Genomic DNA, 6,955 nt, shown 5'->3' with positions numbered 1-6,955 from the left:
AAAAATGTAAATGTACTTTTTAAGTTGAAATTAAATTTTAAGGAGTAAAAAGTACTGTTTTTTTTTTCTTTTCTTCAGAAATGTAATCAAGTAAAAGTACAAGTAGTCAGTTTCAATTTTACTTGAATAAATTAAAAATCCCCCAAAATAATACTTAAGTACAGTAATCAAGTAAAATTACTCAAGTATTTTACACCTCTGTCCACAACATACAACATACTGAGTATGAGAAACTTTGCGAGTATGTCAGCTAATTCTACTAACCCTAAACCTACCCTACTGAGAGTTAGTAGACATGTAATTGCAAATGAATGAGAATTAGTTGACATGTAGTTACAAAGTTACTCATAGTTAGTAGAATGTCTAAAATACTATCAAAATAAAGTGTAAACATATACCGTATTGTCCCGAATATAAGAGGACCCTGATTATAAGACGACCCCCCTTTTTCCAGATGTACCTTTTGGAAAAAGGCTTTTTGAAAACCAAATCTTGTTTTTTTGTTTGTTTGTTTTTCTCTCTGTAAAACACATTTTTTTTCTTAAATTATTTTCAAATTGCATATTTTTCCTATTTTAATTTTTGTTTTGAAAGTATGGTAAATACCAACCTGATATCACAGAATTCCGTGTAATGTTCACGGACTTAATTAACCTCCGAATCTGTGGAGGCATCACGGAATCGCCGTGATGGGCTCACAGAAGGCATCAGCCGTGGTCCATGCACGGATTCACTGGTTCAACACCAGCGCTGCATCGGACCACGTAAAAAGAGTGACTCCGATACAGTTATACTTTCACTGGAGTACCTGACCCCACCCCTACCCTAAACCTACCCAGTTCTGAACAATAATGATGACGATAAATTCCCAGTATCGCGTCGGCATATTGATGCTAAGGGTTTCCGTGCGTGGAGCATGGCTGATGCCGGTCACTGACTTACATTGGTATCACTTCTGTGAGCCCATCACGGAATTTTTTCTGTGAGCCCATCACGGAATTTTCGGCGATTCCGTGATGCCACCACAGATTCGGAGGTTAATTAAGTCCGTGAACATTACACGGAATTCTGTGAGATCATGTTGTAAATACTGGTAAAATGTACCAACAATGACATTGAAAAATATACACGTTTTGATATACCATTGAAATAACAGGTAGCCCATCTGAATTATATAACATTTAGGCTATCCATCTCATAGTAGCCAACCAAAATTGTATTATCAGTAGAAGTGAAATCTTATTGTAGTCTTCAAATGTGGGTATAGTCTTATGTTTTAAAATCACTTACAGAGGAAGTTTGGTCCCATCAGGCTAACATGACAGTCACGACTTTACAACACACATTACATATTTCATGGCACACTCGTTTTATGCGTTTTTGGCGCCACCTATTGTTGTGGGTGTATTACTGACATGTCAAAGTCTAGACCCCGAATATAAGACGACCGCGTTTTTTCAGATGTATTTCCAAGAAAAAAACATTGTCTTATATTCGGGACAATACGGTATATATATATATATATATATATATATATATATATATATATATATATATATATATATATATATATATATATATATATATATATATATATACATACATATACACACACACACACATATACAGGAGGCTAACAAGCTGAACAAGATAAGATACAAACTGACTACAAACACCACGGGAGACAGGAAGACAAGGCAAAGAGAACATGTAACAAACGAGAAAGAGTTGATTTGTGAGGAGAGCAATCACGTTTATTTTCTAAAACCAAAATAAAACCGAAAACCTTAAAATTGCAAGCAAGAAATAAATAAATAAAATGTAAAAAAAAAAAAAAATGTAATTAAAAAGTCAAAGTCTTCTTGCACTGGATGTGCTGGTTTCGGTCCTCATTGCCAGCTGCAGTCATCTAAAACACCTGTGATTCACAACTACTTGCTAAAGAGCTCACATTCACGTAAAGTAGCCATTTGACAAGTTTGGGTGAGTTATGCCGAGTTCACACTGCACGATTTTAACCCCGATTTTCACTCGCCGACAGGTTTTGCGAAATCGCCGACAAATGCCCAAAATCGGAGTCAGGTCGGTGCTCGTTCACACGAGTGACAATCTTAAAGCTAGGTGCCATGCGAAATGTAATGTGTAACTGCAACACTCATTTCAAATGTAGTGGAGTAAAGAGTACAGATACTCATTCAGAAATGTAGTGAAGTAGAGAGTAAAAGTTGCTAATATCTTGATACTCAGTAAAACTACAAAGTATCCGAAAAGATACTCAAGTACATAATTAGTTACATTTACTCCAATACTTTACACCTCTGAACTGTCTACATGTTAAAACATAACAGTAACTGATCAATTACCTATAAAAGTGTTGTTGTTGTTTAATCAAATGGTCTTTAGGTTAATTAATGAATGAATGAACGAACAATACATTGTCACTCTTCACTCATGATTTGAAAATGACAAAACAGTTACCCAGAAGGATGCCCTTATTTCTCAAGTGACACCTCCCCTACTGTAAAAGAATACCACACTGGGTCAGGCCTCTGTCATGTGTTGTGTGTCCCCCGTCCTCATGTTTCCATATTTGGTCATGCTCCTGTCCTTGTTAAGTTGTGTTAATTAAACACAATTATCATGTGTATAGTTCCTGCCTGTTCAGTTAGTTTTATCTGGTCTACTCGTTACTCGCGGTGTTCCTGCACTCAAAAAAATTATTCTTTAAAACTAACTTAATTCAATTATGGACAGTGGTTCCACACAACCAAATTGTTTTTTTATTAACGTGAATGCAATTTTTTGAACCTATGCAAACTCTTTGTGTTGTGTGAACACAATTGAATCAGGAAGAATCTATGTGAAATAGTAATGTCCAACCAACTCAATTTATTCACTTCCCTGTAACTTAAACCGGTTAAGTTTAGTGAACATGTTTTGGTTTATTAAAAACTGGCCAAATGTGTTTCACTTTATCAACGACGTTTGTTTCAAACAACTCATTTGAATTATGGACAGTGGTTCCATCCAATTAGTTCTAGTTACTTTAACTAAATAATTTCTATTTAAAGCTACTCCCTTCAACAAAGCATTTGTGTGTGATTGTCTTGCATCGAGTCATAAAAGACCAGATGAGTCACAAATGATCAAGTGTATTTGATAAACAAGAGCAAAACATACAGTTAAATACAGTTGAAACCACATTACACAATTACACAAAGTAGCAGATATATCAAAGTACTGTCATTTTCTAATTGGCATTTAAAGACAACCAATCAAACCTTATTCCAGGAACAGGAACTGGCTCCAGAAATAACTTCTGCAGTACTCCAAATGTGTACCTGAGGTCAGGAGGGTTGCTCAAGTTCAGTCCATATATCAGTCCCAGAAACATGGTTTTGCATGGGGTATACTGCTAGGGTCCTGAAGAACTTTATCTTCCAACCCTCCAACATCTGCTGGGCTGTCTTCATTGTCTGCACCTTCAAATCTTATGACATATCAGATTCCCATGGGTCTTCTGGATCACCTCCTGAGTGCTGGCAGCATCTGTATCCTAGAGAGGATATTTAAAAGTAAAAACTCAAATTCTTGCGCATTAACTTCACCATAGCATTTATCATCCTTGAAAAAAAAAAAAAAAAAAACTACTCACCATATACTCCATAATAAGACTGCTAGGGTCTTCAATCGGGTACTTCAATGTCATTAGTCTAAAGATGCAAACAATAACAAAAACTATCAGATTTGGCATTTTTTCTAAAAACAACAACAACAACAAATTCAGTCATTCATCAATTTCTATTCTGTCTGATCATTTCCTTACAGGAAATACAGGCAAGCAGTCAAGATGTAACTTTAACAAACATTTCAGTGGAAAATGAAACTATAACAGTACTGGGCCAGATCAGCACAGAAAGCCACGGTCCTTCAGAGTTCAGCAATATTACCAATTAAAGGGATAGTTCACCCAAAAATGAAACTTCTGTCATTAATTACTCACCCTCATGTCGTTCCAAACCCACAAGACCTTTGGAACACAAATTAAAATATTTTTTGATGAAATCCGAGAGCTCTCTAACCCCGCATAGACAGTAATGCAACTGAAATGTTCCCACACCCAGAAACGTTGTAAGGACATCAGTAAAACAGTCCATGTGACATCAGTGGTTCAACCATAATTTTCCAAGCTGCAAGAATACTTTTTGTGTGCAAAGAATGAAAAATAATGACTTTATCCAACAATTCTTCTCCAAATCATGTCTTCCGCCATTATCGAGAGCACCTCTGCATGTAAACAATGTACGCGTGTGATTCTGCTGACGTCTGCGTGTAATTACGGTGTGTCACTTTACTAGCCTGACCCCCAACTCCCCCCTCTCTTCACTCGGGCCCCCTCAAAAATAATGAGTGCATGACGCCCCTGTTTGGAGGAGAATTGTTGAATAAATATTATTTTCATTTTCTTTGCACACAAAAAGTATTCTCGTAGCTTCGTAAAATTACAGTTGAATCACTGATGTCACATGGACTGTTTTACTGATGTTCTTACAACGTTTCTGGGCCTTGAATGTGGTAGTATCCTTGCTGTCTATGGAGGGTCAAAAAGCTCTTGGATTTCATCAAAAATAAATGGTGAACTCTCCCTTTAAACACACCTGAATCAGCTAATCAAGGTTTTTAGGAATTTTCAAACAAAAACAAAGTCTTACTAGAAGTGTCAGGCAGGTGTGTTGGAGCTAAACTCTACAGAACACACTTTTGGACACGTCCGCCTTGCCTCAAAATAAATTGTTTTTGGGAGGTTAATGCATTTGTAATATCTGTCACATATTTTGTATGTATTGTATTAATAAACCTAATCTCATTATATCTGTTTTATTTGTTAATACCCATAACCATAACCCTAAAACTCAGTGGCCAGTGAGAAAATAATGTTTTAATACAAGGTTTTGTTGAGTGTAATTGTTCTTACCTGTGTAATGGGCACCAAGAGGGTTTAATTCCTTGTCCAAGGACTCTTCTTCGATTTGCAAACATCTTCATATGTTTTGCAGTGTGGATCCATTTTGGCAAAGACTGCTGACACTAATGGTCCCATCATAATTCTCTCCGTCTCAAATTCTGCACAAATCTGTAAACACATGAAGTGCAGTTTGTTACAAGAACACCCATACAGTTTAACGGCAAAGACAAATTCAATTATCAAAAACAAATCAATGATTTATTTGCGTGAGTAATGAATATGTTTATCATTCCAAAAGGGTGGACGTGATTACATATCTGGGGTATCTGCAGGATTTTTAAAATCAAATTTAAAACTTAAAAAGACCTTTTTAAGACCTGGGGACTGTTGCATAAAAGGTTAGGACTAGTCTTAAAAGTTAGCTTTTTTTTTTTCTAAGACGGATCATAATTTTTTTTAATTCAGTTACATAAAAATTTAGATTAGTCTAAGTTGAATCCAAAACATAAAACTGATTACATTTGGCAAACTGCTAGTTTTCACATTGCTCTAACAAAAACTGAAAAAGCAAAATAATTATTTTCTGCCAACAGGTGGCGCTTCTAGACCGCATAATATAACTGTTTCCCCGGTAACGGCAATACACAAAGCAGCGCTGCACAGGACTTTGAAACTTACGTCGCTCATGTTTATTCAATGTAATCATAGCCTTTTGAAGTTAAATAGTCACATTAAGCTTCATGGCAATTCTTGTCTTTCTGTCCCCAAATTTAAGACCTCTTGAAATCATAATACTTTCTTGTACCATTTAAGACCTTGTATGGCCTTAAATTTGATACAACTAAATTTAAGACATTTTAAGGACCTGCGGAAACTATTATTTCTGTTAATAAATTATGAAAAGGCGATACAGCACTTCACTTACTTTTGCCAAAACTGTTTTCTCCTCGCCAAACCTGATATTGCCAAGTGCAACGTGTTCCTGGGTCAACATCTTTGTTGACCCTGGAACAACATTGTGATTAACCAATCAGATTTCAAGAACCAGTTTATAATTTTTGTGAAGTTTAGGATTACAATCAGTGTTTGGTGCTTGTACATCAGTGTAATTCATCTATCAGTTCCTCTGATTTTAGGGATTACTCATGGGTAAGGTTAGGTTTAGGTGTAGGAATATGGTTAAGATTATATTTTTGGATTAAAATGTTGTTCCAGGGTCAACAAAATATGTTGACCCAGGAACACATTGCACTTGGCAATATCAGGTTGTGCTTTCTTCTCTGTCAGTAAAGTTGTGACATTCCTTCATTTCTTCATCAGGCAGCGATGAAGTAAGAAAACGGTGATCAAACGCATGCTGTTACAAAAGAGGAATAACAGATAAAATGTTAAAATGTATGCGAATGTGGCATTATTTTTACTTGTTTCCATGCTTTAGCTGATTGAGTAGGATAGAAAGAGCCCAGGGAGGTTTTATTTAACTGCTCATATATCAGTAATAAGACGGAAAACCATCTGAATTAAAAAAAAATCGCCCCATCGTCTGTTCCACAAGCACACATAACGTTACAGTCCAATACAGAAAGACATGCGCTTTCACATCTCCCAACGGCACGAAATCATAACGGCGCGGTAAACAGTTACACAATAACTACTCGACTGCAAAACACTAAAAGCATACTAAAAACACTAACAAATGAAAGACTTTGGCTTAACACAAAGAAAACTTTAGATTTTCTTACCTGACTGGTACTTCTAGATGCCATGATGCACATTCTTCGCGCCGTCTTCATCAAACGCGTTCGAAATCGTCATATCCGTTTTTTTTTTTTAAATGGCGAAACGAAACCCTTTACGTTAGTTTAACGATAGATAAGTAAGTTAAATGGAAAGTTAAACAGTTTAAGTTAATTAAACACAATACAATGGTGTTTTGGCTGAAAATGAAATATATTTGTGTTGTTTTAACAAAAAATATCAGTGGCACAA

The 6,955-nt window shown here is 35.9% G+C and overlaps 1 long non-coding RNA gene across 1 annotated transcript; it reads right to left on the bottom strand.

Annotated features, from left to right (window-relative positions):
• Nucleotides 1-3,239: 3,239 nt before the first annotated feature.
• LOC131524807 (uncharacterized) lies at nt 3,240-6,369 on the bottom strand. The gene is made up of 4 exons (XR_009267079.1): nt 5,892-6,369; nt 4,976-5,134; nt 3,656-3,713; nt 3,240-3,556 (listed from the first exon to the last, which is right to left on the bottom strand). It is a non-coding gene; the product is annotated as an uncharacterized LOC131524807 (long non-coding RNA).
• Nucleotides 6,370-6,955: the final 586 nt, after the last annotated feature.

This window comes from Onychostoma macrolepis, chromosome 18, assembly GCF_012432095.1.
Source record: "Onychostoma macrolepis isolate SWU-2019 chromosome 18, ASM1243209v1, whole genome shotgun sequence".
NCBI classification, from domain to species: domain Eukaryota; kingdom Metazoa; phylum Chordata; class Actinopteri; order Cypriniformes; family Cyprinidae; genus Onychostoma; species Onychostoma macrolepis.
The sequence above is the reverse complement of the archived record's forward strand: the minus strand, read 5'-3'. Positions and strand labels throughout refer to the sequence as shown.